At 43.6% G+C, this 12023-nt stretch overlaps 1 protein-coding gene across 1 annotated transcript in view; it reads left to right on the top strand.

The window, feature by feature from the left end:
- Window positions 1-916: 916 nt before the first annotated feature.
- Window positions 917-12023, top strand: part of slc8a4a (solute carrier family 8 member 4a) — a 51964-nt gene continuing 40857 nt past the window's right edge. Inside the window, exons 1-2 of the mRNA XM_054754843.1 lie at window positions 917-1424; window positions 1593-1643. The gene's annotated coding sequence lies outside the window, so the exon portion shown is untranslated. The remainder of the gene's footprint in view (window positions 1425-1592; window positions 1644-12023) is intronic.

The raw sequence follows: 12023 nt of genomic DNA on the forward strand, positions 1-12023 counted from the left end.
CTATGAAATGTGTTTTGTGTTAACATTTTTGGGTGTCTGGAGCAGATTCATTGATTCATAATATATTTGCATTATTTTACATGGGAAAATGTGCTTTGGTTAGAGTCCGTTTTGGTTTGAGTCGGGTCTTCTGGAACGGATTAATGATGTTAACCAAGGCACCACTGTATTACTTGTATCAACATTTCAGCCTTTTCTCTCGGCATTGTGCCTCTTTCCTCTATTTTTCCCCATTTTTCCTGTTTTTTTTTTTTGGTTTAATTTTATTTCTACATCATGCCACAGCCCAATAAAAAAGACCTGTGGACCATAAATGGCACACACACCGCTGATTTACCAGAACGACTGCAAAGTGCCCCCACTTATTAGTGAGCGCATAAAAACGTGTGAACGTTATGTTGCTTGTCGCTTAGAGTGCTGAACAACTGCACTGCATCACACTGAGAGATGTTTCCAATATTTCGGCATAAATAATAATAAAAACAGTCAACAGTATGATGCAATGCAGTCATCTAGCAGTGGAAACTACAAGCACATTTATAAACTCATGAAATCCTTTGAAAATGAGAATTAATAGACGACTAAAAGCGATATATTGTTTGACATCGGAGTGGGCAGGTGTTCCTAATGCCGTGTCCAGCGGGGGGGGGGGGGGGGGGGGGGGGGGGGGGGTGCTGGATGGATGACAACAGGTGATGATGGGTGCAGCTGAGTGATGATGTAAAACAAACGGGAGTAAAAGCCTTCATTGTGGACTTCTGATGCGCAGTCAGGAGGTCCTCCCTTGCCTCCACTGCAGTGTTCCTGCTTCTCCTCCTTCTCGCTCCTCGCCTCTTGTGCCAATTCCGCCCACCGCCAGAGTAAGACATGCTTTTTTTTTTTTTTTTTTTTACACACACACACACACACACGCCTCTTTCTCGCCTGCCATGCACCATCCCCACGCTCCATATCCATCTTGTCCTGGTCCTTGTGATGTGATGATGTGCAGATGTCGGTCCACCAGCACCCTCCCATCCACGCCTCCTCTCTCTCATGTGCACCGCTTTGCCTTCTCCTCCGCTCACAAGAGAGGGATTTCCCATTTTTTTATGCACTCCCAGTAGATTTATCGGATGAAAACACTGAGGGAACGCTTTCCTAAGAGGACACTTTGCTGGAATTTGGCGACCAAAGAGGAGAGTCATATTTTACGCACCGAACAATTGGCGTATGCAAATCACATGCATGCATTGTGGTTTTTTTTTGTCGCTGTGGAGCAAAAGAGGCATTTTTCTATCAAGATGAACTAATCCGGATGTGTTAAGTTTGATGTAAAAAAAGAGTGGTGGGGTGGGGGGGTTGACTCCAACACATAAGCGCAAGCAAGGCAACATCAGTGGATCTGCTCATCTGCAGGCTAGAGGCACTAAAAGCAGGCTCCTGTGAGTACATGTGATGCTGCATCAAAAGGAGACGTCAATTAGCCTCTCGTGCATGCCGATGCATTTGCAATTATGTTTTTTTTTTAGTTGCACTGAGAGTGTGTCTTTAATGACGTGTGCTGATGATGATACAACTTTATCTCAAAGGATGTGCTCCTGTTTCTGCAGGGAGAAATGAAAAGTGTGTTGTTCCGCTCCTGAGGACTCAACTGTTGCAAGGTGAGTAGAAATGTCTCTTGGGATATTAAATGTAAGAGAGAATGGGCGCAGTGACGGGCTGTTGTTGTGCATGATATGAATATCCATACAGTGGAGCGCTGGTCATTAGTCCGTCCCAGAAGGTCAGCCTACAGCCAAAATCCAGTTTTCCTATAAGAAATAACGTAAATCCAACTATCCATCCGTCTATTTTCTATGCCGCTTATCCTCACCAGGGTGGCGAGTGAATGCTGGAGCCTATCCCAGCTGACTTCAGGCGAGAGGCTCGTCAAACAAACCATTCACACTCACATTCATACTACAGTTCAGACAATTTTGAGTCTCCAATGAACCTAACATGCATGTCTAACGTGCAAGCCCACACACAAAGATGTCCAACGGAGATACGTGCCCATATCCTCCAGATCGACTGACTGTGTGGCCAACATGATAACCCAGGGATGGGCAAACTGCGGTCCGCGGGCCACATGGGGCCCGCCAAGCGTCTTAATCCAGGCCCCACCGTTGTTTCCAAATTCCTTTTTTTCAAACCTTTTAACATCTAAGATGTAGCCGACAACACGACTTTCAGTGCTATTGTGGCACGATTGAGTCGCGCAGGAGATAGTCAGATGTCATCTGTAGCTAGCACATGAAAAAACAACACACATCACACACAACGTACTGCACCATGTGAGCATACCAACAAATGTGTACACACAATACCCGTGCCAAAATGACACCCATATTTCCCCTCCACGAGGCATGCTGTGTAGCTCGTGCTACGCTCTCTCCCAACATTTTGTTGTGTTTGTCACACTACTGCTTGATTGTAAAATGTGTTGAGGAGGTCATCGGGGAAGCAAACGTGGAGGGACGTTAAACATACTCTTGATGTCCAGTGTTTTATCGTTCAAAGTTCATATCATAGTTGCTGCTGGGCTACCCAGCATGCCTTGCGGGTACTTGTAAACAACATCTTAAGTTGTGTGTTATGTTCAGTGCTTAGTTGTTGTTTATCACCCACGTGGTAGTAGTAGTAGTTGATTTATGTAATGCGTTAACTTGCTGTGGATGCGTAGTGTTTTCGTTTCGTTGCACCATGAGTATGTTGTTGTTTGACGACCGCCAATACACTGTGGCCCCTCGGCCACATTTTTTAACCCAATGTGGCCCGCTAGTCAAAAAATCCAGTTAATCTGCACTAAATGTTAACACAAAACACAGTTTTGTAGTTCTACAATTATAGTTTGACACGCAGAAAACGCATAAAAATACATATAAATGATGAACGAAAGGGATAAATTGACATTTAAGGTTCAGTGAAGACCTGATTGTTGACACAACTGAAACTGAAAACAGCAAGGTGGTGGTGGTGGTTGATCCCGCTGCCACACAGCGTCTTTGGCAACAATCACGTCTTCAGTGATGGTAAAATTCACCTCAGATGTTCATTTATTCCTTTCATTCCTCATTTACAGTGAAGCCTTGGTTAACGTTTTGTCTCGGTTTGCGTGCGTTCTCCAGTTAGTGTACAATTGTGCTGTTGACACACTGCATGAGTCCAAATGCAACACGAACCGGAGAATGCACGAGAAAGAACCCGGGCAAAACGGTGGCGTGAATTTTGAACCATAACCGGGGAGGATTCTAACCGAAGTTCCACTCTATATCCAATTAATCCATTCCAGGAAGCCAAAAATGTTACACAAAACTCACTTTTATAGTTTTATAAATGCAGAAAAAAATAAAAATACATATAGATGATGACCTAAAGAGATGAATGAACATTTAAGGTTACTTTTACCTTCATTGAAGACATGTTTGATTCCCAAAGACACAATGTGGCGGCGAGATCAATACAGACACCAACTTCCTGTTTTTTTTCTTGAATTCCATTGTGTTGGCTCTGCTTTTCTTTTGATCACGGCGGCAAAATAACCTAAAATGGAGCCAGAGAAAGTTGCAAATGCCAGCATTTTGATAAAGACGGTGAGAAACACTAATAAATTCAAGAAATAACTCATAGCAAAACAAGAAGGTGGCGTCATGTGCTGATCTCTCTGCCACATTGCCGTCTTTGGCAACTATCACATAGTCTTCCTTGAAGGTAAAAATTCATTTATTGCGTTCATTAAAATGTATTCATATCATTAATATGCATTTCCAGTTGTTTTATGCATGTGAAATTAAAATGGTAAAACTATAAAAACATGTTTTAACATTTTTGAGCATGGTGGCATAGCCGTTAAACTAACTGTTAGCAAAGAACTACACAGTCAACCACTGATTTGCACGGGTTAGCGAGCTCATAGGATGCTAACAAGAACGTCTTGTGTTTAAAAAAAAAAAAACATTAACTCATTCAATCCCATCCATTTTTCAAAAGACAACCCCTTCGGTAGCGGCCATTTTAGACCATTTTGATTGATCTTTCAAGGCACACAGAATATTGTGTTCTACGGCTACATAAACATGGAACCTACCAAAAGTTAAGTTTCCCGACTAGAAAATGGAGATAAACAGCTTTTTGTGAAAAGCCAAAAGCATAACTTTCACTTTGACACAAATATTTTTTGCTTTTGTGACAGCTCAAATATCTAAACAACATAAACAACACAAAAAATGGGTTGTTTTACATCAAAATACCAGTTTATTTACAAATGTAAAACCATGAACTAATTTTCACATTTGGAACTGAACTACAGTATGTGTGCATGCGTTAATATTTGCCTACAATGTGTAACATTCTGCACACCACACTCTTCCACGCTCTCTCACTTCCTCCTTCCTGTCATGTGTGATTTTTCCATCCACATAATCTCCACCGAGCTCTTCCCAAATGCACGTCTTCCGCCTTGTGGCCGTTTTCATGGCTTAAAATTGCTCTGAAGTGAAATGCATTAGTGGAGAGTTGCATCATCACCTCTTTGTGCCTCTGGCGCAAAAAATGTAAAAGACGTATAAGTATGTGGTTGGGATCGGGCGTTCGGGATTATAAAAAAGTATAAATACATCTTTGGTATTGATGAGTTAAGAGTTAAGAACACAGTTGGACTCACACGGTGTTTTAACAACATGACAAGAAGTGCTAACCTCAAAACGAATCGAGGCAAAATTCTGGACGTTAACCGAAAAACACATAGCGTACACTAACCGAGGTTGCCCTGTGGCATTCCAGGTAGTTCCAGGTAGTGAATTATTCTTTGGTTGCATTCAATAAAGGCTGAAAATCCTGTGGTTATTCCGATTATATTAAACAGCCGCTTACTCTACCTTGTTGCTATAAATGAAATGTGTGCCACTGAGCAAATGCCAGGCGTAGTCCCAGCAGTTGGTGCGCTTGCCTTTACCATCGAAACATCGCCCACTCAACATTTGTGCATGATTGCAATCATATCAGATCCACATGACACTTCACCACAACGCCTTTGAAGCATTAAATGGTCTAAAAGTAGAGCTCGGAGAGGTCAAGTGCTGATTTGTCACACCAGCTGAGGCACAATAGCGACTTCGTGCGCCACACAAGAAGGCATGTGTCTTTGATTTGCACGACCGCGCCGCTTCACCTTGAAACGCGGCGGTGCTGCCAAAACGTGCGCTCGCGGGTCAGCGTGTGGCGTTTGCAGCGCTTCCCCCGCTGCATGCCAATGAGCGCGCACGGCGTGGCTGAAGCCTTGTCACATCCCCTCAGCTGTAGGCAGGCAACCTATTTTTGAGACGGTCTTAAAATTTTGATCAGGCGCATCAGATTACACCTTCCCCGGTGTGCTGTTCCTCTCCCCGTTCAGACTGACGCCGATGTGAAGCCTCTGGGTTGCACTGGCGCTCCACTCTGAATTATTCACTCAAGCCGTTGAAACAGTCATTTTGCTGCCAAGAAATCCAGCGGGAATAAGTTTGCCTCTGATGTAGCTTAAACGACGTAATATGGTACTTTTTTTTCTTGCGTTCTTGTGTCAACCTCAAGTGTGTGAGTGTGGCGTTTTTATACGACAAAAGTGGATTAAGTGGGCTGCGTGCAAGGGAAACTGCAGCACTCGCGTTTACTGTCCGACCCAATCACACACACAGCACAATGAGACGTGAAAACAAGGATAACATTTTAACCATCTAGGTCAAAGGAATGGGATGAATGAAAAAGCTGGAATAGTAGGGTTAGGGACAAAAACGTCAGTCTGTAAATAGACACATTTTACGATTAAATAAATGTAAAGGAAAGCAAGAAGGAAAGGAAGAGTCTCCGCTGGATTCATCCTTGTGGAAAATGGCCAATGGATGTTCGCAATCAACTGCATTGTTCTTATTTTCAGTCAGTTCTATCTTTGGCATCATACCCCATCATACTCCCTGTGCTATCAGTTTTGTGCAAGGGTGTGCATTCTCTGCAAATGCGCAAAGGATGCACATCGCTGCCGTGAGGCACGGAGCACCAAGTCTGCCCGAGAGAGAGAGTAAAATGGCAGAATTCACACACTCGCCTGTCAGTCCTTGCTGGTGTAATGGTACCGCTGCTGCCTTTTAAAGCACAGGGCGTGGGTTGGATCCCAGCTGCGGACAGGGTCAACAGAGGCAGAGCCTCACCTGTCAGAATGAAAAATGTTAAAAAACCTAATCGTGATAACCAGGGCCCCGTCCATACGGGAACGCTCCTGAGGTATTCTTTTTTGTTTGGCGTGATGAAAAAAATGTGCGTCCTCACCGTGTTGGATGACGAAATAGTGGCAGGAGTAGATGGGAACGGATCCCTGAGTGAAAACGATTAATACAGCAGGCACGCCACCGTGTGACGCTGTGAACAGACACGCAGACGGAACCACGTGACACACCAAGCCATAGAAGAAGAACGAACACATGCGCATACGTCCGTCGTCCTTCGCTTTCCAAGGCTCGGCTACACTTATGACGAAGTGGAATATACGTGCGTCACTTTGGGAGGATAAGACAAAAAGATACCAGGAGAATTTCGATCGCGGTGAGTCATGACACTCGAAATATTCCGATATTATGGTGGCTGGTCGTCAAAGCTCACTTCTGGTCACGTGACGGCGATGGGTCGCTGAAGTCACCGTTTTAAAGAAGAAGCAGATTGCTCATCTACACCGCAACGACGAGCCGGCGTTTTCAGATTTTCCCACTCTGGAAGCCGTTGTCAAAATATATTATTCCAGGGCACGCAGAACGGCGTTTTCGTGTGGTTGAGAGGCTGAAACGATAAAATACTTTGCTGTTTTGACTTGAAAATGTTTCCGTGTGGACATTGCCCCCGGGGGTGTCACAAGATCTCACGAGATTAAAACACGACAAGTCTCGGGGGCACTAGGCCTGGGATGCTAATAAATAAATTCATCACACAATAAATGAAAATGAACCGGATCATTTTGCCGGCCTCAGTATATTGCCACGTGCATGTGTGTCTGTTTTCCTCGTCTGCCGCCTCCAAACAGGTAGGAAGAGGACTCACTCTGTGCATTGCTTCCAGCACCTTGGCACGTTTGTTCCGTAGAACAACAGCATGAACTGAGGGAGCCCTTTTGTCAGTCATAATGTCTCTTTGTCTCTGTGGGTGGAGGCGGGGCCGCTAGCATGCAAACAGAGTGCAGAAGAGTGTAACATAGTAGAAACTATATTTGTAGTTTGCCATATATTGTCATATATTTTGTCATTGAACTTTTTTTTAAAAGTAAAGTTCAAAGACCCAATCTCGTGTGTCGTCTCATCTCATGAACTGAGTCTCTCGTGACACTCGTAACGATAACATAAAACAAATATTCATATTTGTCTTGTATTTTAATGATTTATATTTATATTAATATTAATATTTGAACTGTATTCTTATTGTATTTCCAATCGTTTTGATCATTTTCTTAAGTAAGAATCACAGAATTTGCACATTTCCTGATTAAATACCGGGCAGAAACCTATCCTCTTGGCTTAGTGCGCACTGTCTGAGTGCACTCATGGCACCTGTCAGTTCCTGTTAGTCGGCATGTGGCCAGTTATGTAATGTTGCAGAAACATTTATTCTACACCATGACTTTCTACGCCCTGTGTAACGTTCTTAATGTAAGTGTGACATCATAGACATGTCATACGGGAGGCGCTGCTCTTCTTATGATTTAGTGCACTTGGAATTGACCTGGGATAATTGACTCATCTAAATACGATTTGATTGATACGAATAGATACAAATTGAGCTCCATTCACATATATCTGGACAAAAAGAAACATAAAACCTTAGAACAAGTCCTCTGTCCAAAGTTCTTGGAAAAGAAACACTAAAAAGTCTTTATCTAAAACCTTAAAGGGGACCTGTTATGCTTTTCCTCTTTTCTGACCTATAAATGTTGTTGCAATGTTGTATTCTCGTGTTAAACGATGCCAACGCGTCAGATAATGAGGTTTGCGCATTTGGAAGTGAGACCTGATAACAGTTTTGGACGGCTCTGCACGCTGAGTTTTTTTTAACACCGAGTTCCATTGACGTCAATGCAACCCGGGCTTCCTTATATGGGCATGCCCAGGCAAACGCTGTAGGCCTGCCCTCCCACCGCTCTGCTTTGCTCTTCTCTGTTCACCATTAGCACGTATGGCTCCCGGGAAATGTTTGTTTGGGTGTGCCTAAAGAGGCAAGCATCAGGCAGTGGTTGGAGTTGCTGATTCCCGGCCAGCAAGAGAAAAATATGCTCGTCGGTCGGCGGCATTTCACACGGGAATGTGGACCCATACAAAGCTGTTGCTGAAGTCCGACGCCTTTCCAACATTACTTGGTCGTGTTGAAGAGTCAGAAGAGCAAGCTGTAAGTAACAATTTATCAGTGTTTATTTTGCATAAGTAATCGGACAAAAGGGGTTCGGCAGTTGCCCGGAAGTCCTCGGGAGTGCTTGGGAGTGTGTCCAATCACAGCAGAGTGGGCTCGGCGGGAGGCGTAGCTGGAGGAGGGCCGGGGGTGGAGTAAATTACATAGACCGTTTGGGAGGCAGGAAACACTGCAGGAAGAGGTGCAGAGTCTGGAAGATCTAAAAAGCTTTCTGTGCGGGTTATCGTGTGTAGCTGCTATAGGAGTCCAGAACTCAACACAAAGGCCCGAAAATTAGTAGAATAGGTCCCCTTTAATTTTTTCCCGATATAAAATCGAGAACCAAAGGCGAAAAAGTTAAAAAAGTAGTATTCGCTACTCGGGGATAATCCTAATTCTGGTGAATGTCGACTCTAATCCAGTAAAGTCCCAGGCTCTGGGTTGCTTTTGGTTTGTGAGGACAGATGGACTGCTGATCTGGCTGGCTCCCATTTCCTCTAAGACCTTCCTCACTTCCTCAGTTCAGCACCGTTGAAGTTAAAGTTTGAATCCAAGTTTGTCTAGAGGAGAGTATTTGTCTAACTTCCACGCAATGTAGACGACTTCTTGATATAGTCCAGCATACAAATACATTCTTACTAAGGGTGTAACGATTCGTTTTAATAATAATTCGATTCGTGATTGCCAATTCGATTCAAGGATGATACTGGTTCATTTAGAGCGATACGATCCGAAACGATCCAGTAACTTTTTAGCAAAAATTCAACCAGTGTAACTGTGAAATAAATACGTGGATACTGGACAGTGCTGGTGAAGTTTTCTAGATTCCTGTTGTGTTTTGTTAAGGAATCCGGTATAAATTATTAATTATCGAGTACAAAAAATGAGTTAAAAACGCAATACAAAATAAGGATGAACAGAGGGTGGTATAGCTTGCCGTGATGAATTATTTACTTTAAATAGTGCAATGCAAAGGATTTGCAGCCAAAGGTGAGGGACATTATGCAAATTTAAATCGATGCATTGATGTATGAATGAATCGTTACACCCCCAATGGTTACTTTCTCATTTCACTTCCGTTAAATCATACAATTATGACACAATTATCTTCTTAACATAAAAAAGGCTAGGCCACACGGTGGCCGAGTGGTTAGCATGCTGGCTACACAGACAGGAGATCGGGAAGACCTGGTTTCCCATCTCCGTTGGGCATCTCTGTGTGGAGTTTGCATGTTCTCCCCGTGCGTGTGTGGGTTTTCTCCGGGTACTCCGGTTTCCTCCCACTTTCCAAAAACATGCATGTTAGGTTAATTGGCGACTCTAAATGGTCCACAGGAATGATTGCTTGTCTATCTGTGCCCTGCGATTGGCTGACCAGTCCAGGGTGTACCCCGCCTCTCGCACGAAGTCAGCTGGGATAGGCTCCAGCATACCCCCGCGACCCTACTGAGGATAAGCGCCACAGAAAATGGATGGATGGACAAAAAAGGGTAAAAATAATATGCTGAGCTATTGCCATATATTTTGCAAAGACCCCTTAAGTGGTTAAATGCAAATGTTTCCATGTATCAAACATGAGTTAACATTTCCTGTTTCCTCTATAAAGCGACCGATGAAGATAAGATGTTTTTCTCTCTCTTCTAAGACTGCTTTTTCTGCTTTCTCTATTCTTCTCCCCGAGAGCATCAGATCATGCAATATGAGCACGGCCTCTTTTGAACTTTGCATCTTACATAACTTTCCACAACCTTTTCCAGCCTTCATAAAACCTCATTGTCACCTGCAAACTTTCAGGTGAGCATCTGTGTCTTTTTAGTGTCACTCACAGCTCTTCGTAACTACTATTCTACCATAAAATGCAATACAATAGTCTTCCTGCCATACAACAAAGTGCATAAACGATCTATCATAATATAATAATAAAATAAAATATAAGAATATTTAGTGACCCTCCCAGGTTACTCGACATGTGTCAGTTAGGTCCTAAAGATGTAGCCGCCGCAGCCGCCCAGTCGGGGCCCAAAAAACATAATGCAGTCTATTTAGAATGGGGGTGGGAGCCTCCAGATAAAATTCTGCTTAGAGCTCCTGTTTGGTCAGGGGCAGCCCTGTTTGGCATCCCATCTAACTTGACGTTACATTCCGGACTGAGTCACTTTTTCTCTTCGTGCCGCAAGTTCAGAGGGGTAACATTTCCACCACCGCTTCACACAAAATGACCGCATTACACAGCGTGCGTGGGAGGGGGACAGGGCCGAGAGGTTCAACGGCAATGACTCAACGATTAGTAGGTACCAATATTTCTGCTTTCCGAAGCCCAAACCTGCCGAGCGATTGGATCCCACGTCATTTGCATATAAAAGAGCATGAGTGCTTCTGTTATACAAATTTATTTTCGGACTCTGACTCGGAACTACAATTGCAATTCTCTTCCAATGCTTTTGCTTGGATTGGCTTACAGTATTGATGCAAAATGTTTGTATGGCATGACTGTACATGCTTGTCTCTCAGCACTAACACACTGCACATTTTCACGCACAGTAGAAGTAGTGGGACTGATTTCTCTTTGTAGCAAACAATAATGTTTCAACACGTCTCAGAGTTTAAGCAAAAGGCAAATTTGGACACTCAGTATATTTATATAGCATATTGTAAATGCTTGTCTCACAGCAATACATGTGGTCTTTGTCATTTCGACCGTCATTAAGGATAAAGGCCGTACTGTAACGTCGACCCGGACGGTGACGAGAAGTCGGTCGGTCAGCAACACAGCCATATACACGGCTGGGATTCGTGTCACGTTAAAAGACGGTCGGAAATCACAAATCTCTTCTACTGCCAGGTCGCTTACAGTATCCTCAAGCATGTTAAAGGCTTCAGTTATTCACCAGCAATGCCAATCACTAACAAGTAATGATGATTCACCTATTTCGCCTATAAAGCCCTCTAAAAAAACATCCATTTACATGCTGTGACCAAGCATGTTAACCAAGTTTATCGACATTGTTATTGTAGGAGCTAACACAGAGGAACTACTTTTCTGCAGTAGTGATACGCTGGATGGATATCAAGCACTACGTGCTGTGTGTATCTGAATCAATATCATGGTGACTTACTTGATAGTCCAGCTTGATTTTGGCCAGGTGGGAAAAAGTTTCTACCACTGCAGAGTTTGTTAGCGCTGAGAGTTGTTTGTTGTGATGCAGTCTTTTGGAGCAGTGTCCTCCGCGCCATATACACAAAGCCTTTCCATCAATGGTAACACTGCTGTTCCTCCACTTTTTTCAACCCTATTATATAAGACAACACCACCGGCTAGCGGATGTCAAAGAACAGATTGTGTGATTTGAAGTTAAACTTTGTAAAAACAATTGCTGACGTTCGTGGCTTTCATTCACGTATACGCGGGCATGTCCATCGCACGTGCACATACGCAGCAAAAGGCTCAGAAAAACAATCAACAATTTGCAGTCACTGTGTGTTTATGATAACGCGAGAAGCTAAACTTCACCAAATCGCTACTATTAGCTGGCAACAAACACAACTAAGGCACGTGCGTGTGTGTTTTTGCGAGGGCCGTGGCTCGCAGGGTCGGAGCAGGA

This window comes from Dunckerocampus dactyliophorus, chromosome 16 (assembly GCF_027744805.1).
Source record: "Dunckerocampus dactyliophorus isolate RoL2022-P2 chromosome 16, RoL_Ddac_1.1, whole genome shotgun sequence".
NCBI classification, from domain to species: Eukaryota; Metazoa; Chordata; class Actinopteri; order Syngnathiformes; family Syngnathidae; genus Dunckerocampus; species Dunckerocampus dactyliophorus.